Source organism: Leopardus geoffroyi, chromosome A1, assembly GCF_018350155.1.
Source record: "Leopardus geoffroyi isolate Oge1 chromosome A1, O.geoffroyi_Oge1_pat1.0, whole genome shotgun sequence".
Taxonomy (NCBI): domain Eukaryota; kingdom Metazoa; phylum Chordata; class Mammalia; order Carnivora; family Felidae; genus Leopardus; species Leopardus geoffroyi.
Window position 1 is genome coordinate 112,509,482 of NC_059326.1, and position 21,974 is coordinate 112,531,455.

General features: G+C 40.8%; 1 protein-coding gene and 1 long non-coding RNA gene across 3 annotated transcripts in view; one reads left to right on the forward strand and one right to left on the reverse strand.

Annotated features, from left to right (window-relative positions):
• Positions 1-736: 736 nt before the first annotated feature.
• LOC123604087 lies at positions 737-4,357 on the reverse strand. The gene is made up of 2 exons (XR_006715216.1): positions 4,056-4,357; positions 737-1,203 (listed from the first exon to the last, which is right to left on the reverse strand). It is a non-coding gene; the product is annotated as an uncharacterized LOC123604087 (long non-coding RNA).
• A 152-nt stretch (positions 4,358-4,509) lies between these two features.
• Positions 4,510-21,974, forward strand: part of SMAD5 (SMAD family member 5) — a 51,066-nt gene continuing 33,601 nt past the window's right edge. Inside the window, exon 1 of one of the 2 annotated variants that reach the window (XM_045489757.1) lies at positions 4,510-4,773. The gene's annotated coding sequence lies outside the window, so the exon portion shown is untranslated. Of the gene's footprint in view, positions 4,774-5,206; positions 5,825-21,974 lie in introns of those variants that run through there. The other variant, XM_045489768.1, reaches the window with a different exon arrangement.

Consider the following 21,974-nt stretch of genomic DNA (forward strand, 5'->3'; position numbering starts at 1 on the left):
CTTCCCTAGAGAGGAATCTCCCAATTATGTTGCTCTGAAAAAAAGAAGAGAAGAGAACTTAAAATGGACACATTAAATTTGCACCGCACATAAAGTCACCGGTGCTTTAAGCATCTGCAAGCATTTGGGGATCAGGCAAGCTTCTGAGAAGCTGATGAAAACTATGGACTTTTTCTGCAGAAAATGTGTAGGTAGGTATATACACAAAAATGTGCATATTCATTCCAGGGGCTGGGGGAGTCACAGAGTTTCTCACATCCGGTCCCTGAAGCTTCAAGGGGTCTATGACCTGGAGATTCCTGGGCTTTCCGTGAGGCAGTTGTCATTTTTTTTTTTTTAATTTTACTTTTCTTTTTTTCAGTATATGAAGACTCTCAACATCTGAGTTGTGAAAATGAAGGGTCTGTGGACTATTAAGGGATCATTTCACCACACAACACTCAAATTTTACTGGAAAAAAGTCCTTTTTAAAAAATATTGGTTTATTTTGAGAGCGAGAGAAAGAGCACGAGCACAAACAGGGGAGGGACACACACACAGAGAGAGAGAGAGAGAGAGAGAGAGAATTTCAAGCAGGATCCCTTCTCAACACAGAGACAGATGTGGGGCTTGATCTCAAGACTGTGGATCATGACCTGAGCCGAAATCAAGAGCTAGTTGCTTAACTGACTGAGCCACCCTGGCACCCCTGGAAAAAATCCTTTCAAATGTTGAATAAAATCACTTTAGTGTATTCTCTGGTTCACACAGAACCTTAGCTCTGTAACATGAAGTTTATTTGGGAAACTTTGTGTGATGATTTTTTTCTTCTCTCTCGGAATTTTGCACACTGTTTCTTCGAGATCTCATGCTTCTCGGCACTTTTCTCCACTTAGCTCTGCCTCCTGCACCGTTTCCAGTATGAAGGCTTGGGGGTGGGGCTAGTCTGTCCGTTGAAGAACATACAGAACTTGGAGAGGAAGCTTTATCATTTCCAGGACACTGTCCAGAGGAGTCACTGAAACTCAGGCATTTCTTCCTCTGAGGTCCACTTGCCATGACTGTCGGAGGAAGTGAGTGTCTCGGAGGTGGCTATGAGGTGGGACCCTTTGCATCTCTGTGGTCATTCACTGATCCTTTTATGCCGGGTGACTCCTCGAAACACTATCACGTTCTTCCAATTCTAGTGGGTGTGCGTTGGGCATTTAGGGAGAATCTTCTGAGCTGTAGCAAAGCATGGAAATGACATATTTATTAAGGATATTGGCACCAAAATCAGTTGGCCTCAATTACCCTTCAGTTAAAAATTAAAAATAGGGAAACACTGAATTAATGATTCCAGTTCTTCATGTTCCATATGTGGTCCCCTATTTCCTGAACATTACTTCCCTTTTGGTTCTGGAAAATTCAAGGTGGGAATAGGTCATGAACTAAACATTCTGGCTGATTGTTTTCACCTAATGAATAATTAAAGCAATTATTTTTATTTATTTATTAGAAAAATTCAAGCAAAGGGCCCATTTTCTCCCTAAACATCAACCCCAATTAAAGAAAACCTATCTGGGGCTTAAAACAATACATATAGCCGCGCCTGGGTAGCTCAGTCGGTTATGCATCAGACTCTTGGCTTAGGTCATCGTCTCACGGTTTGTGAGTTGAAGCCCCTGTTAGGCTCTGTGCTGATAGAGTGGAGACTGCTTGGAATTCTCTCTCCCTCTGTCTCTCTCTCTGACCCTACCTAACTCGTGTGCTCTCTCTTTCTCTCTCAAAGTAAATAAATAAATAAACTTTAAAACATTAAAAAAAATAACACACAAAACCTTTTTGTATGTAGTGACATTTTGGAGGGATAACTCTTGGTAGAAGGAGGCTGTCCTGTATATCGCAGAGAAATTAGCAGCTTCCCTGGCCTCTACCCTGTAGATGCCATTAGCACCACCCTCCTGTAGGTGACAGTCATGGTTGTTTTCAAATATTGTCAAATATTCCCCTGGGATGGGACAGTCGCCTCTGGTTGAGAAGCACTGGTCTAAATTATCCACAAATAGCTTTCTCTGCAAGTATAGTAAGATTGAAGTTTGAAGCTGCTTTTATCTGCTCTCATGGGGGAATGCTAAATCAGTTTATCTATTGTGATGCCCCATTGAGACTACGTCTATTTGTTCAGATCATCCCATTCTACATTTGTTTTTAGAATCCATTTGATAGTTAAAAACAGGAACTTCCTTATTCCATTCCTATGGCTCTGGTGTGCCTGTTCATTCCCCGTTTGATAATCTTTTCAACTATCTAGATATTTAGCGATCTGTCTGATTTTCTATACCCTTTGAGCCTAGGTAATTTCTCAGTCCTTTGGGAGGCATTTTTGTGCCGTTCAAGTTTCCATTCCTTCTTTTTTTTTTTTTAATTTTTTTTAACATTTATTTATTTTTGAGACAGAGAGAGACAGAGCATGAACGGGGGACGGGGAGAGAGAGAGGGAGGCACAGAATCGGAAGCAGGCTCCAGGCTCTGAGCCATCAGCCCAGAGCCTGACGTGGGGCTCGAACTCGCAGACCGCGAGATCGTGACCTGAGCTGAAGTCGGACACTTAGCCGACTGAGCCACCCAGGCGCCCCATCCATTCCTTCTTCTATGGTATCATCTCTTTCCACTTCAGACCTAAGCTGGGCTCACATAGCAACTTGGAGACGTTGGAGTCTGGTTGCTGTGATCAGTAGGTGTGTACATGGTTCAGGAAACACAACTGTTGGCTTTAAGGTTACAAATGTGAGCATTAATAGGAATCCTGCAATCACAAATTGTTCCTTATATAATGTGCAGTGACTGTAAGATGGCCAACAGTTTGGGGGAAGATTTTACTAGCTGTTTGAAGTGAGGAATGGCTCTAGTGTACAAAATGTTTAAACCAAATTGTTATGTCTTACAATGTTCAACAAAACACTCTGCAAACATCAGTTCTGAGGGAAAAAAAAGGCACCCTCCAAGGCAGGGTTATAGGCACTTCTGGGAGTTGTAAACCCATGCAGGCTCCAGAAATATGTGCCTTCCAAGGGCTGGAAACTTCTGAATTGCCAACAAATAATCAGTGAGTGTGACAAAGAGTTAAAGTACACAGACGTTACTTTCACAAAATTTATGGTGTAGTAAAGAGGTTTAAGATGTAGACCCGAGACTGCAAACCAATGGTCAATAGGACTAAATCAGGACCATGGATTTGTTTTGCTTGGCTTGGAGAGAATTGGCCTCCAGCGTGTCTAAGAAAGGGAGAAGAAGTGAGAAAGAATGAGAGAAGTGGCTAAGCTTTTAGATAACAGAGATTTTTTTTTTTTGCATTAAAATCCAGATTTCCAACTGTTTTTGAAAAATCCGACGATCTGCCAACACTGGCCCTTATTCTGTTTCCCTACAGTGGTGGTCGGCTGGAGTGGAACAGCAGCTGTCCCTTTGATCAGAACAGGCACTCTCTGGGTCCCCACCCTGGCCCACTACACTTCCTCACCAGGCCTCTGTCCCATTCGAGATTGGCCACCCCTCATGCAGAGACTTCGGCAACATTTACTTTGTCTTCTCACCGTGGAAACAAACTGCTGGGCCCTGAGCAAAATAGCAGCTGCTCATTTGTGTGAGATGACGCTGGCTCAGGCCACAGAGGTGATAATAGAGGCAGTGAGAAATGGTCAGATTTGGCATATATTTTGAAGGTAGAGTCAATAAGATTTCATGATGGATTGGATTAGGCTATGAGGGAGAGGATTTGGAAAGGACTCCAATTTTGATTTTTACTTAGATTAATTCTTTAAAAAGTAACCTATGGTGGAGTATTGGAAAACCAGTATTGACCTCTTAAAATAAGAACATTTAAAAGTCTTTCTTCACTAGTACTCTTCCACATGGGTGCCCTAGGTAGTGCCATCATCATAGTCTGGTAAATGCTGCCGCTTTGGGGAATTTTGAGGGAAAGAACAATGAGAAGAGCCCCAATGACTAAGAAAGAGACTTAGATTCTTGTCCCAGGAGGCGGATTGGAGAGATGCCAGCCTACTGGTGACTTCTGTGCACCTCACTGGCCTCACCTGTCCAGAAGGGCGTGTGTATCCCGAACTACTGGGGTTGATCTCCCAACATGGACGGTCCTACTTCGGGGAACTCCAAGTTCAGCCACTCAAAAGGGGTTGGGAAAGTAGAGGCTCCAAGATTTCCAAATGGGAGGTGATTCAGGGCTGCCTTGAGTAAGAAACTGTTCTCAAGTTTGTTTTGAAGCTAGTTTTCATAGAAAGATCTAAGTCAAGAGGACTCTCTTCACCTAGATTTATATAGTTACTTTAAAAATCAATGAAAGCAGCAAACTTGTGTCGGAAGATTTTTTTTTTTTTAACAGTTTTTGCAGTTGAGAAAATCCGCAATTGTCCCTATCGAGGGCAATAGTTTTATTTTGTTATCTTCTGGGCTGCTTTGGTGAGTGGAGACTACTAGTGGCCGTTGTGGCGGTGGGAGCTGACCGACTCCCACTCGGGGGCTGGCCATTGCCGCAAGAGCCTCCGGCGGATCGGAAGCTGGAGTTGGCCGAGCGGAGCCAGGCGCGGAGGCTTCCTTCCCTCGGGCACCGCAGCGGTCATTCGACCCCTGACGCGCATGCGCAGACCCCAGCGGCGTCCTCCCCGGCTCCTTCCCTCCCTCATCCGGGTCCTGGGCGAGCGGGCGCCGTGCGCGTGTCTCGCGGCCGAGCTGCTAATAAAGTTGCACTGAGGGAAAGCGCAGCGACGGCGCCGGGGGAGTGCGTCCAGCCGGCGGGTGAGTGAGTGTGGGGCCCAGGGCGGGCGAGCGGGCGAGCCGGACCGGGGGCTGCAGCTTCTTCCGCGACGCAGCTCGCCCTCAGGCCCGAGTGGCTGGACTCCGGCCGAGGTGGGGGCGCTGGGCCGCGGGCGGAACGGAAACCGTCCGGGCCTGCGGGGCGGGAGAGGTAGGCCGACTCCCGGCCTGCAGAGGTTCGGGCGGCCGGGGATGGGGCGGCCCGCCCCGCTGCGGAGGCCGTGCAGCGGCCGGGGGCGTCCCGTGGCTGGCCTTGTTCCTGCGCCGCCGTAGCCGCCCGGACTGTGGAGGGAGGCGCTCGGGACGCCCTCGAGGCGGAGGAGGAGCGGGGGGGGGGCGGGGGGGGGAAATCCCGGCGCTGCTTGTGTCCAGAGGAGCGGTTTGTTCTACCTCATCTAAGCACCACCCTCAGTCACACCCCTGGTAGGATCGCCGTGCTCGGTCGAGCCGTCCGGTCTGCTTGCTACACTGCAAAGCTGTCCAATGGCTTGATGAATCCGTGCCGCCGTCGCTTTGTGTTTCAAAGATAAGGATCCACGCTTATCGGTGGGAATTACACTCTGGGCACTTGTGTCCTGCTACTGCACTCAGCTGGTGGTTAGACTTGGTTTCTGCCCGTTGCTGTGCCAGTTTTCACCATTGCAAAGATTCCTTCACCTTCGTGTTAACTTCTGCATTGCTGCAAGGAGAACGCCAAGCCGTGCCTGTTTGCACATTCAGCCTCTGCCCGGTCTTTCACTTTAATATCAGTACTCAAATTCATATTCCGGGCTCTCCCCCTCCCCCGCCCGTTTTCCTCTCTTCCCCTTTCAGCTGCTGTTATTACGTGGAGTTTGGAGCCTAAGCTTTGAAAACTCCCATGTGGCGCCTGTCTTAAGTCGGAGCATGCTCAGTAGCCAAAACAGATTTTGGTTGCAAAAAAGAACTGGGGCGAGGATAGTCCGGGTATTTGGACGTTTGCCCGATTCCTAACAAAATGTTCCAATTCTGGTTTTGATGGCATTGGAGAATGGAGCTGTAGGCCAGCCTGGAGGTGAGGAATGCCTGAACACCCTGGGCCAGATCGCTATCTTGATTGCAGAGACATTGTTTCCTGACCAGCTGGAGGTCTAGAGTTGTTGGGGTGGTGGGGGGGCGAGGGGGGGGGGAACATTCCTGGCTGCTTGTGCGTTTAAATGGGTGTGGTGCTAAGTATATCTTGTTTACCTTATCTTTCTGTGGAAAAAGTTTTGAAGTCTGGTTGGGTTTGTCACATCATGCCTGTTGCCTAGCACTGCCTAAAGTGCTCTTATCTAGCAACAGGCTGGGTAGGTGGAGGTCGTGGCTTGGCCTCACAGAAGTTGAGAGTAAAGGATGCTTGGGTTGTTGTTTTAAAAATTATTTAAGTTCTTTTTAAATAGAGCGCTTGAATTTCCTTAAGAGGACTCGAATTGCCCGGAGCGAGTTAGTTTTCAATTTTAATTGAAAGGAGTTCTAAGATTTCTGCAAGGTGTCAATATGGAAGTGGCCGTTGTAGGCAAAACAGTTCTTAGACACAGTGCGACAGTTTGGTATTGATCAGGATACTGTTGTGAAATTAGTGTGTTCCAGAGTCAGTAAGTAAGGGATTATTTTACAGATTTGTACAACTTTCTTTTTTTTCTTTTACTCCTTCTTTGGTAACTATTTTTTCCCTCTGTGGGGAACCCCAAAATGACAAGAATGCACACGTCATAAGAGACAATTTACCAAAATATAACCTTCACAAAAGTGGTGCATAATACGTTTTAGAGTTTTAAATTGTAATTTTTGTTTTGTTTGTTTGTAGATCTATATTCCCTCTCTATTGCAGATCCCTTGGTCAGTGTGCCTTTCTTTTTCACATGGGTGTTTTTATCGCATGACTGTTACCCTGTATCTTTGTTATAAAATTTCATTCATTATTTATCCTTCCATTCCTTTCAGGTTTGAAATAGCTGAGATCGGCAACAAAAGTTAGGTGAACATTCTCAACTGACTTTTCTTTTAGATTTTAAATGCATCCATATGATACAGTGTGGTAAAAAGGAAAGTCAGCAGTGGACTGAAAAAAGAATAAAATATTTTTGTAGAATACGTGCAGATTTGCTGGTATTATCTACTCGTCTGGTTCACCTCGGTAGGCGCCACAGAAATGGGTAGATTGATATGTGCTGCATTTCTTTCCCCTCTGGCAAAGTCAGCTCTTAATTTCAGTGAGAGACAGTGGCAGAATGTTGTTACTAATGAGGTTTGAATCAGATGTTGTTTACTGTTAGTTATGTAACATGTTGCTGGAAGTATTATTAAAAGTTGCCTTCTGTAGCAAGGTAGAGGCAAGTAAATTCTGCTTACTCTTCACTGAGCTTTAATTCTTGGCTGAACCTGAAGGCACATTACACTATAACCATAATTATACCTGGGCAGCCTGTCTGTTTCCTGTTTTCATCATGAACCCAAACATTATGATTTGCAGTGATGATCTTTTTTGTCCTTTGCGTTAAACAGAGGCAATATGTTTTCTGTGTCTACTGAAAACAGATTTGTAACTTGGTCAAATCAAAGATACTGGATTCTCTGTTTTTGAAGACCAAACAGTAAAATACCAGTTTTTCACTTATTAGTAATGTAAATTGAAATACTAATGCTATCTTAAAAAATCTATTTTACACATATTGTTTGATAGTGCTTTATGTAAATTTTAATGTTACCAGTAGTTTGTAGAGTGTGTGAATTAAGAAAGCCCTTTTTGTTTATGACTTATCACTGTTTATTATTACCAGATGTATATGTTGGTTTAGGCAGTGAGCCACACATTTGGATAAATTTCAGAGTCTGCTTGAGTGTACTTTAGGATATAGCCGCCTTTATTCCTTTGGTTTATCATTTTTCCCTGTTCTCTTTACTTCTGGAGGGTCTGTGTTCATTTCTCTTTTTTTAAATTTTTCTTTTTTTTTTTTTTAATGTTTATTTAGAGAGAGAAGAGAGTGAGTTGGGGAGGGGCAGAGAGAGAGGGAGACACAGAATCCGAAGTGGACTCCAGGCTCTGAGCTGTCAGCACAGAGCCCGACATGGGGCTCAAACCCGCAAAGCACGAGATCATAACCTGAGCCCAAGTCGGATGCCTAAGCTTCTGAGCCACCCAGGCGCCCCACGTGTCTCTCTCTTTGTGTGTGTATGTTCCATACTAATCACAAAGAAGAAGCCAAAATAGTTTATTTCTTCACATGTTACCAGTGCCTTATATCTGATGGGTGTGCCACTTGACTCAAGGTCAAAGACATTGAAGATTTCCTTTTATAAAGGACAGTTGCAGCCCGAGAGATGATTTGTAACTCCACCAGTCTGATTATTCTGGAGAGGAGAGTTATCTGGAAGGCTACGACCCAGGAAGGCTGCAGGGGGATAGGGTGCTTTCCCACCAAAGAAGGTGGTGCACGACCCCAGGAAGCCTATCCATGTCTTTTCACGCCTTGTTTTTCCACTTCCAAACCTAATAGAATAACAGTAATTGAAATTTTTAGTGTTAGATTATCTAGTTTATTGTCGTTATCTAGAACTCTGAATCCGAGAAGTATGTGTACTAGTTGGAAGGTTAAGATACACAGTTCGTTTTGAAGAATTGATTGTTGTTAGGACCAGCTAATGTCCCATTTTCGTACATCATGAGGGGGTAATTACAGAGTTAGTAGGTTTTTCATAAATAATCACCTAGTTTCCAGCTCTTCAATGTTTTTTGTTTGTTTGTTTGTTTGTTTGTGTTTGTCTTGGGCAGCTAGCTGGAGACATTTTTGGCCCCATCTTAGGAGGGAGGTGGTTTCAGTGCCTTTTCTTCCTGCTTTTACTGTGATATTCCTGACTTGGTTGTGACAGTATTTTAGAAGAAAGAATTACTTATCAGACAGTTCTGTATGGGCAAGACTAAAATTGAAATTCACTTTTGGAAGCTAGTTGTTAAAGTACATGTTGTGAACAGATTTTGCTTTTGAATTCTCTGGTGTACTAGTCTCTGTAATGTTCATCCAATTTACAGAGGAGTATACTCTGAAAATCTGACAATGGTTTGATCTGTTGTCTGATTTGAACTGGATTTCCCCTTTTGATTTCCCTATGTGTGTTACTTTGTTACTGCTGAAAATAACAGTAAGAAAAGAAGCTAGTGTCACCATCGCACTTTTCTCTGAGCTTAGCACCTGGAGTCCTGAGAAGTGCCTTACGCTTTGCCCATTTAACTATGATCTCAGAATATGGCTGGTGCTTTCAAGGCAAGTTTTGTTTTGTTCAGTTTTGTTTTCATGATGTGTCAGCATCTGCCTTGCATCCTATCTGGTGGGCTGTATAACTTGAGATCTAGTTATTCTGGTTTCTGTGTTCCCAGGAAAAGGGGGTACTGTGGAAATATTTCAAAGCTAGTCTTTTGTTTTTTTCCCCCTTACTCACCTCTTTCTGCCCACTTAAGTGAGTACCTACTTAACTCACTGACCATTTCCATTTCCACTCTTTGGAGCTGAGTGTACATTAAACGAATGATGACAACAGCTGAAAAGGTATCCAGAGCCATATTTGCTCCCTTTTCTTCTGAGTAGGTGACTTGAACTCTGGGGTGCACATGAGGTATGTGGAGACCATCTTCCTAAAGCGTTGTGTATTCAGATTAGTGCTTGGTGCTCCAGAGACACATTTGGTAATGTAATGATTTGGTATCCCTTGACGATTTTATAATTTAAAGGAAAGCGCCATAATGATTGACCAGCTCTGTGTCTATTCCTGTGCCTACAGGCCTGTACAAGTATACTCAAACACATCTGGTAGTAATAGAGGAAATCTTGCAGGCTCTGTGGGGGTGAGTATACATCTAGATTAGGCTCTGCTTAATTAGAGGACTTAGAGGAGCAGGTGAAGTTTAAAGAGTGATTAAAAACTGGGAAACAAAAGTCTGGATGTGGGAGATAAAAACGTAGAGACTTGTGTGGGCACAAAGAGAGACTATGCAAGATAATCTGTGAGAAGTGTCAGGGAACATGAGTTCAGCTCCTGACTGGCTTTGAAATCCACTGTGAGAATTTTTGATATCTTTGGAATTTGAGAGCCACGATTTGGAAAAGTAGTGATTTAAATGTTTCTCTAGGAAAGTTATTTTGGTGCCCATGTGGTTGTATCCCCTCTTCCTCATAGATGTTCCCATAAAGAATAGTAGGATTTCTGAATCAAGAAAGCTTGTGGGAGGGGTGCCTGGGTGGCTCAGTCGTTTAAGCGTCCAACTTTGGCTTGGGTCATGATCTCACGGTCCGTGAGTTTGAGCCCCACGTCAGTCTCTGTGCTGACAGCTGGGAGCCTGGAGTCTGCTTCGGATTCTGTGTCTCCCTCTCTCTCTGCTCCTCCCCCGCTCATGCTCTGTCTCCCTCTCTCTCTCTCAAAAATAAATAAACATTAAAAAAAATTTTTAAAAAGAAAGAAAGAAAGCAAGCTTGTGGGCACACTTGGTCCTGGTTTGTTTCTCTTCTCTGCCTGCAGCCAGGGATGTGGCTTACGTGTTTTAGTAATTGTATGTCTGGATCTAGGATTGGTTTGACACTGGTGGTGCTGATACATGGTGACTACTATTGATGTTAGAGCCATAAGGGTAAGATATTTTTAGAGCTTTACCCCCACCAGCCACAGAAACAGTTACCTTTGCAAGTGACTTCTTTACATGTTTCTAAGGACCTTGTTTCTCAGACCTGCTGTAAACCCTAAGACTCTTGTTGAAATGGTGGGAGGTAGGGTTCTAATCTCAAACGAATTTGAATTTTGTGGGATGGTTATGAGAAATGCGTTTCCTTAGGACCCCCATCTGTAATTCTTTTGTACAGGTTTGGCTGAGATCATGGTGGGTTGTGACCCAACTGTATGGGCATTTATTTGCATGGGTTGATGTGCTCAGATTTTGTTTTGGCTAACAGTGTTGGATGAAATTTTTGGATTGGTTGCTTGCCTTTTACTTTGGATTGAAGCAGTTGGAGAGGTGTTGGAGCAGAAAGTGAAGGAGCTGTTTCTGTGAATTGTTTTGTCAAGTCTGGGCACGAACCGTGCGTGTGTGTGTGTGTGTGTGTGTGTGTGTGTGTGTCTAGGGATGAGTTTGGAGGGTGGTTTGTGTATATCTTCTGGGAGTTGGTCAGGAGGTCCTACTTAGGTATCTTGAGGTAAGAACAGGATCTTTGGGTTTTCGTATTAATATGATTTCATTTGAAATGGAAGCCTGGTGAAGCTTAATAACATTTTATTTATACATTTAATGTATGTAAAATGTAACTCGATCTTCCTTTAGCTTTGTTATCAGTTTTCCCCCAAATCAGTTGATGACAAATCCTGTTCTTCCAGTTGTCAGGGCTGACACCTTGGAATCATTGTTGACGCCTGTGTTCTCACATTCCCCGTATCTCTTCTATCAGGAAACTTACTATTCCCTAAAATGCATGTGAAGTTGTCTACTCCCCACTGAACTGCCATCACTCTGATCTAGGCCATTATCATCTCTCACCTAGCTTACTGCAACTCTGAACTGGTCTCCCACTTTTACCCTTGCTGTTTATTCTCAACACAGCCAGAGTAGTTAGTTCTTTAATGTTTGTCAGAAAATGTCCTGTCTCCACTCAGAGCTCTCAAATGGGTCCTCATTTGAGTTACAGTAAAAGCCATTGCCCTTATATGCAGGATGTCCAATCTGGGTCTCTCACCTACTGAACCCCATTCATTATTTTCCCTTCCTCATTCACTTTATTCTCATGCTACCTTGGTCTTGGCAGTTCTCAGAATGTGCCGGACGTGCTCCCTCCTTGAGATCTTTGCAGTGCCTGTTGCATTTGCCTGCCATGATTTCCCCCAGATGTCTGCCTGTCTTGCTCCTGTTTCCTTCATGTTTTGATTCCCTTGGTGTCTGCTTAAGTGAGGCCCACCTCAGCTGCCCTATTTAAAATCACACCTCTCCCACCACACTTCCCATTCACCTTCCTCTGCTCTGTTTTTCTCCCTAGCACTTTTCCCCGAACAAACTACAGTATTGCTTATTTATTGCCTTTGTCTGTCTCTGTCCTCTGGAGTGTAATCTACCGAGGACAAGCGTTTTGGGTCTCTTTATTCATGTGTATATTCCCAGCTCCTGGAATGCTACCTCAGAACATATCCTTCTGAATGAATTACTTGAATAAATTTCAAAGGTGCTCTGAATATGCTTAGTATTGTTTCTTAAAGATTATTCTCTGGTGAGAGAGATAAAAATCATGTAAGTCAGCAAACACTTACAAATTGATTTATACACTGAAGGAAATGAACATGGTATTAGATGAGGGATTGGGGAAAACCTACTTTATATAGGATTATGAGGTAATCAGGGAAGGTCTCTGGGATGACACTGAAGCTGAAGTCTGAATGCCAAGAGAGCTTGGAAATTAGTGGTTGGGGCTTGAGGAGAGTGGTTTGGGCAGAGAATGGCTTTTGTAAAATCTCGGAGGTACAAAAGACATTCCAGTATAGGAAGATAAATTCCTTTGAAAGATGAATTCTTACTAATATTTTTTGAGAGCAGAAAGTGTTTGCCCCTAGTTTCTCATTGGTGTTTCTTAAATTTCAGCTTCCAAATTTGAATAGTCCTAGATAGATCTGTTGGAGATAATTTTTTTGAAATATGAATGTCTTTTGACATACAAGTCCTCTCTTTAGTAAGGATTTTAATATGGCTGAGGTATAGCTGCACTTTGGTTTTAAAATTTGTTTTTTCCCCTGACTATATTGGAAGTATGTTTGTTTTAAGAAGTAAAGAATTGTATGAAGCAGAAAGTGAGAAGTACCCTACCTCTTCAGCTAAGGCCCTTTCAAAAGCTTTTTGTGCTCATTCTCTTTCATTTATTAAACAAATATTTCTTGAGCATGTGTATCACCAGGCTTACAGTGATGAGTGAAAATAGGTATGGTTCCTCTAATATACATTCATGCAGAATTTGTACTCTTATGGAGTTGGACAGATAAATGTAAAAATATAGTGTGTTAAGTGCTACAAAGTAGAGTTATGTGATGCAGTAAGAGTGTTTAAGAGGGGGGTTTTGTCTGTGCATCGCCATCTGGGAAGGCTTCCTGAAGAAGGGATGCTTGAGCTGAAATAGAATTAATATGTGTGTGTGTGTGTGTGTGTGTGTTTTGCAATATGCTAGATTCTTCTGTAATGCATGATATTTCTTAATTTTATAATGTGTATAATGTTCTCAGTATATCTCTGAGGTACCACTGCTTTTTCTTTGTATTTCCAAGGTACTCTGCATTATTAATTGAAAGTTTGCAGAAGAATTTCAGGGAACTTAACACACAAGGATTTCTCAATCTTACTGTTACCTGTTTGTTTTTGTTTTTGTTCTTTAGCTCTGGGGAGCAGTCATTTCTCTAAGAAAGAAAAAAAAACCCACTGTAATGAAAAAGTCATCCAGTCAGGTCTTCATAAACAGAGGTAGACGATAAACTTCCAAGGTATGGCAGGTAATAGGTCATAGTTATTTTCTCAAGTCCCACCAAGTTCTGATATAAGAAGTAGCACACATTCCTGCCTGCTCAGTTACTGGCCTTCTCTGCTTGCTGTACATATTTTTAACTTTACTTTAATGGCTCATCTTTCTTGGTTATCATACGAAAGTAAATCTAGAAGAAAATGAAGCAGTCTACTAACCAGTATATGAAGCTGTTCACAACACCTTCTCTTCTTTCCATTACTTTTTAAGATCTTTGATACTACAGATAGTGTCTTTTCAGCCTGACTTTTTGGCTTATTAGATACTCAGCCGGTTTTGAGTAAAGGAAACCTGCCCTCTCAGAGTCAGCTCTCCCTTCTGTTGCTATGGTCCTCCAAATCTACACATCCCTCTTGTCTTGAGCTTTAGTTTCACTATTGCCGGGACGTGCATCTGTGCTTACTTCCTCCCAGCCCTCCACAGCCTCCTCTTGGCTAGACCTAGAATTGTCCTTTTTAGGTAAGTGATGTCTTTATTTTTCAGCTTTTAAACCGTTACCTTTCTTGTTTGGCCTTGGTCTCTTCTGGGTAGTTACCAAATCCTGTTGATGTTTTATTTGTAATGCCCATCACATCACTTCATTTTTGTCTCTACTGCCATCCCTGTCCTGGTCTGTGTACCACTGTGCTGGAGTGTCTTCCTGTCATAGTTGGATTTCTACTATATATTCCATCTACCGTCTGCCTCCTGAATTAAGTCTCTTACTTAGTCATGTGCTGTTGCCATTTTTGACTTCTCGAAATTCCTCTTTGGACGTGTCTTTCTGCTTAGAACTCTACACTGCACATAGGGTTCCTTCTAGCAGCCGGGCTGTAGCCCTGTATTCATTCTTTCCCTGTTTGGCATTCATTCTGGGGCCTTTCTCTTTTGCTTCACAAACTAATTGTCCTCTTCCTGCCTCATTTGGCTTAATAATACTTGGTTTTTCTTATTCTTGTTCTTTATTAACAACTGTATTGTGATTTATAGACTGTCATCTTCCTCTTTTGAGCTTGTGATAAGCATTCCCAAAATATGTGCAGAAATGATGTGCTGTTATCCTCACCTCATCCTTAAGACTTTTATCCACTTCCCTGCAATGTATGTGGTGGGGGAAGGACCCAGAGCTAGGCAGAGCTAAGATGTTTTATATACTGGCGAAGCCTTCCACTTTTTGTCACTAGCCATTTGCAGCCTAGTTAATTTTTTCTTCAGCATTCTTATTTACAAATATATCTTTTTACTTTCTTTCTCTCCTGTTTTCCAGTTATGTTGGAATAATTCCTCTTTCTTTCTGTTTTATTTATGATCCCCCTAAATAGATCTAAGTTTCACAGTGTTTGATCACCAGATTTAGTTACATTTACTCAAACCGCAATATTGATGGGAATTAACCGGCTCAACTTACACAGGTTGTCACAGGTATTTCCTAACAGGATTTTAAATTTTTTTTTTTTTCAACGTTTATTTATTTTTGGGACAGAGAGAGACAGAGCATGAACGGGGGAGGGGCAGAAAGAGAGGGAGACACAGAATCGGAAACAGGCTCCAGGCTCTGACATCAGCCCAGAGCCTGACGCGGGGCTCGAACCCACGGACCGCGAGATCGTGACCTGGCTGAAGTCGGACGCTTAACCGACTGCGCCACCCAGGTGCCCCACCTAACAGGATTTTAGATTTGGGGACATTCTCTGGCTTTAAAGCTAGAAATAGAAAATCCCTGAAAGGAATATTTTGGGTACTGTTCAGTTTAATTTGTATTTTTTGGTTTGTTTTACTTGGTTAGCCCACTATGCATTACTGTCATAAGACTTGACTTCTAAGGAAAAGGCTCATTTTGACACTTAAAATTGTAAAAGTTTGGTATAGTACAACCTCAGAGCAAAAAAGAGAAAACAGAATTTGTCTTCTCTCCCTGATTAGGCTATTGAAATAAGGCTTTGATATTTATAAATGTTAAAATGTAAAAGATGTTAGACATTAAATGTTACAAATTTGAAATAGCTTCTTATGAATGTTTATTGCAAAAGAAAATAATTCCATGATTTCAGTTCCTTGAAGTCTCCTTGTTTTCCTAGAAATTAATTATATCACCTTTAAAAAATAGTAGCAAATATGTATTATTCCCACTGGTGTACATTAGGATAGCTTTAATGTGATCACTGGCCCAGGATGAAGATGGCAGGGGCACAAATAGAATCTGCTTAGAAGCCAGGTTTTCGTGTAGAACACTGTCTCCTATATCTGGGCTGTGAAATGCATTTTCCTTTTTACTTAGAGGAGAGCACAGAGGTAAGCAAGGAGGAATGTGGGAGAGAGACGCTATGAGGAATGAATAAAGAGTAGGCAGGAAAGAAGAGTCAAAGGGATGAGAACAAAAGAAAGGAGAACAGCAGATACTGGTGGGAAGTGATGGGGGGGGGTGGGTAGCAGGAGAAGGGACTTTGAGGGAGGAAAAAAGAAAAAGCTGCATTATTTCCTCATTTCTTATAAGGTGTACTTACATTTTTTTCACCTTGTAACATCTCCGAAATTGGGAGGTGTCTTATAATCAATGGCATTTGAGTATTGGTTTTAGCTAGGTGACATTTGTGTTGCAGTTGTCCTTGCAGGTGCAGAAACTCTGCCTTTCTGTTTATGTTGCTGTCATTTCTTTCATTTACACCCTTTGGGAAGATCAGGCAAGTATCAGAACTTGCAGGAGGTATGTCCATGGCTTGAATGACAATACTGGGGTAATACGGGAACACTCTTCAGACCTGCAGTCTGAGGGCAGAGATTGATACTGTGAAAAAAAATTTTAAGTGATAAGAAAGCACTGTGTGATAGTTTAATTTGCAACCTGTTCTTCCTTCAAGGTTAATAAAATAATGGTACATCTTAAGTAGATGGCTTTGTATATTCATTGAAATAAAGTAGCTCAGCTATATATTTAAAATCCTCAGCCTGATCTCAGAAATGTTCATGATTATTGCAACAGTAGTAACTGCACTTCTCCTTTACTGAGAATGTGCCATGCCAGGCACTGAGTTAAGTGGGTATCTCATTTAATTCTCAGAACTGATATTTATTATACAAAATAGGAAAAAATAGAGGTTTAGGTATAAATGTTAAATCCAGAATTTGAACCCAAGTTTATTAGACTTTTTAGATCTGGTGTTTTTATGTGTTAAAATGCATATATCGTTATCCGTGTGTAGATTAGCCTTATATTATTGTATATTTCTAGCCAGTTCTTTAGTTCTACCACCTCAGTTCTAGCAGACTGAATTATTTTCTCATCCTGGTGGATGAAAACTCAGATTTTGTGTCTTTACTCACAATTATTTTTATGCCTCTGATAAAGCTACTTGGTGGTTCTTGTCTCCCTTCCCCCGCCCCCAAAGGGCCATCCCCTTAATTTATTGTAGCACCTTCTACACCCTTAGGGCATCTGCCATTCTCCATTGTGTATTGCAGAGAGGTATGGGCATATTTTCATAGCTTATCAATTTGTAATTCTTTAAAGTTTTAGTCTGGACTTGATTTATCTTTTTTAGCCTTTTAGTTTCTTGCTTAGTGGTTTGCCCTTTTTAGGTGCTCTCAGTGAATGTGTGTTGTATAAATAAGACTGTGAGTCTGAGATTAAGATTAGCACTGGTTATGTCTGTTTGTGCCTCAGTAGACTCTGAAGGCATTGTAGAATGGGAGCACAGAGAACCAGATTAATTGCCCAGCAATATGTAACCTCTGAAGACTGAAGTTATTCAGTATAGCTTTGGGGACTTTCCTCTATTACTAGGGTAAGTTTAGAGATACTATAGGAAGGTTATTATGGATGGTTATTCACACAGCTGACTGAGCTGAAAATTGGTGTTCTCAGTGTTTGTGAATTCATTTCACTTAGTGAAAAGCAAAAGAGGTGTGAAATATTGAACCAACTTTTCATGAACAGATTCAAAATTCTACATTTTGATTACTAGAAAACCTAGTCATACCCTGATTTTCAAAGGATTGAATGTTTACTTGGGGTTCATATTACAGATGCTAATATATGCGTACTAGAAAAAAGTATAATATCTTATTTTGTTTTTTGTGTATGTAGTGAGAAATTCTTTTCATGACCAAGGACTTTAGATAGTAAAATAAATCTATTGCTGTATCCAAAGCACTGTGATAGTTTTATTTGTGTGGATCAAGGTATTGTCTCGAATCTGATAGATTTTACAGAATAGTTTACAGGAGAAAATTTATCATACGGGTACAGTACAGCAATTTTGATCCCAGTAAAACAATTTCATTTAGAAACCTAAATGTTAAATATTAATGAAGTGAATGAGTGAGATTTAGGCTGTTAAAATTGTGTGTTCTAGTGATTAGTGTGGCAAAAATGTCCTAATGAAATAAAAAGGCTTTGGAGTAAGGCTACCATAATGAATATAAATTTTTAATTAAATTTTAATAAAATATAAATTTTATTTTTATAATTTTAGTATAATAGTAATAAACACTAGTCTTTCATACATATTGAGTCATTTTGTTCAATTGAGAGAAGAATGGGTTGAAGTAGATAAAGAGGTTAATGAAGTATGTTAAGTGGTATAAAGAATCACTTTGAAAGTGAGCATATTGAACAGGATTATCCTTGGTCTCTGAAACTATATAATGTTGTGATAACAACACTTTGAGTATTTTGGAGAAGTCAGAGATAGGGAGAACAGTAGAGAAGGTCTTTAAGGAAAGAATATTCTTTGGTGGGAGACTTTTCTTTTTAGGGTACCGTGTGTACAGTGTTTAGGAGTGTGAGTTCTGGAGCCAGCCTTCCAAGTTTCAATTCTTGGCTCTATTTCTAATCTATATAAATAAGCAAGTTACTTTTAATTTCTCTCTCCTTGTTCTCTCATCTGTAAAACGAGAATAGTGGAATTTACCGGATATGGCTGTTGCGAGATTTTAATGATTTTTTTGTCTCTCAGAGTAAGGTCCTTTACAGTGTTAACATAGTGTTCGATAAATGTTAATGGTTTTTTATTATCATCATCATCATCATCATCATCAAAGGAATATTAATGTTTTTGCTTTAGCAATTGATTTTGTAGAAAGGAAGCTGTTGGATTCCTTGAAATAGCTATATTCTTTTTAAGAAAGCCGAATGTCCCGCAAAAGTCTACCTCTGTAGGTAACTTCTTAAGATCATTCATGCCCTGTTGTCTCTTCAGTCATTAACATTGCAGCCCATGTTCCATGCTTTGTACAGAGAATTTCCAGCACAGCACAGCAACGGAGAGCTTCGTAAGGATAACTAAGTCATTAAGAAAAGCTCATGCTACATTTAGGTCTTCCTGAACTAACGATAATTGGCTCTAAAGAAACCCATTTAAAATGAAACCATTTAAAATTCGATCTGTATTTTATACTAAATCGTGAATAAAAGGTCTGATTGGGACTTCATCTTCAAAAATTAAAACTTGGGAAAAACATTAAGTTACAGTTGTAAACATGTATTCTTATGATGAACAAAGAATGGATCAAGTTTGATGGATAGGCCTAATTTTTCTCACAAGATAATTTAGCATGATAGGGCATCCCTTATGTTTGTCATGCGTGCTACTAACATGAAGAGCTTTTTTGTGTTTTTTGTGAAAATATCCATAAAAAATACATACTGATTTTACTAAGGATCACTCTTAATCCTTTGTCAGTGAAGCTGTTCTCTCTCCACTAAGATAGGCTTGCTTACTGTAAGTGTAAACATGGTGAATTCTTTCAGCTCATTGTTCCCTATCAGTGTAAACCCACTGCAGAAGTACCATCCATCTTGGCAATATCACATCACTCCTGCGGGTCTCTTGGAGGCGAAGGGAACTGCAGATACGATGCTTACGCTGCTTGCTGTCTGTCCATGAGTGTTAAAGTCATTTGTCTCTGAATCTGGAGTCCCATGTCCTTCGTCAGCATCCGTGAAAGAGTTAACAGACTGACTTACTTGCTTGGGGGTGGGGAATGGTAGGGTAAAATTAAATCCCCGACCCTACATTGTTGGCCGTCATTTTAATAAACTTTGTAAAATTTTAGAGTATTTTGCAAACTTTGTACTTTCACTGGTGGCTTGTAAGCCATTATGGTGAGGGAAATGTTAGTGAATGGGAACTAATTTTGTAAGTGATCAGTTCACAAACAAATTTTTTTAAAGATTATTTTATAAATCTCAGGTATGTAACTTACTGAACATTTACATATGTGTACATCTGTGTCATCATCACCCACATCAAGATGTAGAATATTTCTGTCTCCCCAGAAGACTGTCTTGTCCCCACTTAGTTAACCCTTCTTGCCTCTGGTGACGTAGGTTAGTTTTGCCTTTTTCTGAGAAGGAATGATAAAATGTGTAATCTCTTGTATCTGACTTCTTCAATATTTTATCTGAGTGACTTATCCATGTTTTTCATGTGTTAGCTCTTTGTCGTTGCTGTAAAGTATTCTGTTTTATGAATTTGTTACTATGGTTTATTGACCCAGTCCACTGTTGATGGATATTTGGGTTATTTCCAATTTGGGACTATTACAGATAAAGTTGTTGTGAACATGTATTTGCCTTTTGGTGGCGCTAGCACTTGTTTCTGTTAGTTATATATACCTAGGGATGGAATTGCTGGGTCATCGGGATTTATGTGTAATGTGGAGTGATATTTCACTGTTTTCTTTAAAAAAAATTTGTTTCTGATAACAATGTTGAGTCCATTTTACCATCTAATGGCCATTGTGGTATCATGTGAAATGCCTGATCAGTTCTTTTGTTTAAACACCAGTAAATTCTTATGATGACTTTGTAAGGTGAGACTTAGATAATGAGTACTTGAATTAGTTGCACATATCACTTCTGCAGGTTGCAAAGTTACAAAATATTTTTAGAAAGAATAGCACGAAAGGTTTCTGAAATTTTTAGTCATTCCATTTTTAGAGTTGAATACATGATTTGTCCCTACTCCTTTCCCATTTCTCGTTTTAAGAAAACACTGAGTCTTAAGTTTTTGGAATCTGACACCCTTTTTTTTTTTTTCCTGAAATCAGTCTCTTGAAGTTGAACTAATGATATCCTCGTTCACCAATCATTGGCCTTTTCTTTGTTCACATTCTCTTTAAACTTTGCCTTGTGTTTGATATTCTGCAGTACTGTTGTATGTAATTTTAATCTCCTCCTTTTAACAATACTTCATCGGTAACTTTTTCCTCTTCCCTACCAGTGAATGTTCCCTAATATGCCCGTGTTAATGTGTTGCTCTTTTCACTCTGTCGAAAACCTATTTTATATTACTGTTTCAGTTCTTTGTAGAAAATCTTAAATCTCTTTCTCATCTTTTCCTTGCTCAACCTATATGTCCAGTTACGACTTTTTTCTGATAGAGTTCGCGTTCTTCTCTACTGACTAAACTACCTTCTGAGTGTCCTTGATTCTGCTAATGGGGTTATCATTATCTTAGTCACTTGGTTCAAAATTTGAAGTTATCTTTGATTTCAAGGTATAGTTGATAGAAAAATCAATGATCATTCATTAAATACTCCCTTAGTATGTGATACGATGCACAGAATGGTGCCAGGTCCTGAAGACTTCCTCCTGGAAGGATTTTGTACTCCATTTGGGAAGTTAAGATAGTTCTTGTCACTTTTTTTTTTTTTTTAACTTACTGATCTTGAGAGGGTGGGTGCAAGTTGGAGAGAGGCAGATAGAGAGGGAGAGAGAGAATCCCAAGTAGGCAGGGTCCTCACCTTCAGCTCAGAGCCTGACACGGGGCTCAAACTCAAGAAACTTGAGATCAACACGCTCACCCGACTCAGCCACCCAGGAGCCCCCTTGTCACTGTCTTATTAATTAGTTTTTATGATAAATAATCAATGACCATAGCCTTTTTAGAATAGGGTGGTGAAGGAATTCTTCACAAAGGGGGGCGGACTTGAGCTTATCACTAAGGATGACAGAGATTTCTCTTGGACACTGATGGGCAAAAGTACAGGAATTTGTGCTGGATCAGAAAGTGTGTATAGTGGTACAGTGGTGGGTACATTAGGTTTTTTTAAGTCTTGACTCTTCCTTTGAATACTAATGACCATAATTCATGTTTAAATAGCACTTTGGAGTTTATAAAGCATTTATTGTATGTGTGCTGTTGTGTACACATATGTGCACACATATTTTTTTACTTAAACATTTCAGTGACTTAGGAACCATCTACCTTTTTGTACAGATAAGTTAGTAGACTTGGAAAGAATGATACTTGCTCATGGTCTTCTGTCTTATAAAGGATTGAATCTGGTCATTTTCTGTTTTCATCATACTACTTTTTAAAAATTAAAAATAGGGGCGCCTGGGTGGCGCAGTCGGTTGAGCGTCCGGCTTCAGCCAGGTCACGATCTCGCGGTCCGTGAGTTCGAGCCCCGCGTCAGGCTCTGGGCTGATGGCTCAGAGCCTGGAGCCTGTTTCCGATTCTGTGTCTCCCTCTCTCTCTGCCCCTCCCCCGTTCATGCTCTGTCTCTCTCTGTCCCAAAAATAAACGTTGAAAAAAAAAAAAATCATGTTTTGAGTTATGACATATTTAAACATAGAAAACAGGAGAGAAAATAACATATCTGGTTACTTGCCAGGTTTTTTTAAATCTGATTTTAAAAGAACACAGCTGAAGCTTTTCCATTCTTCAT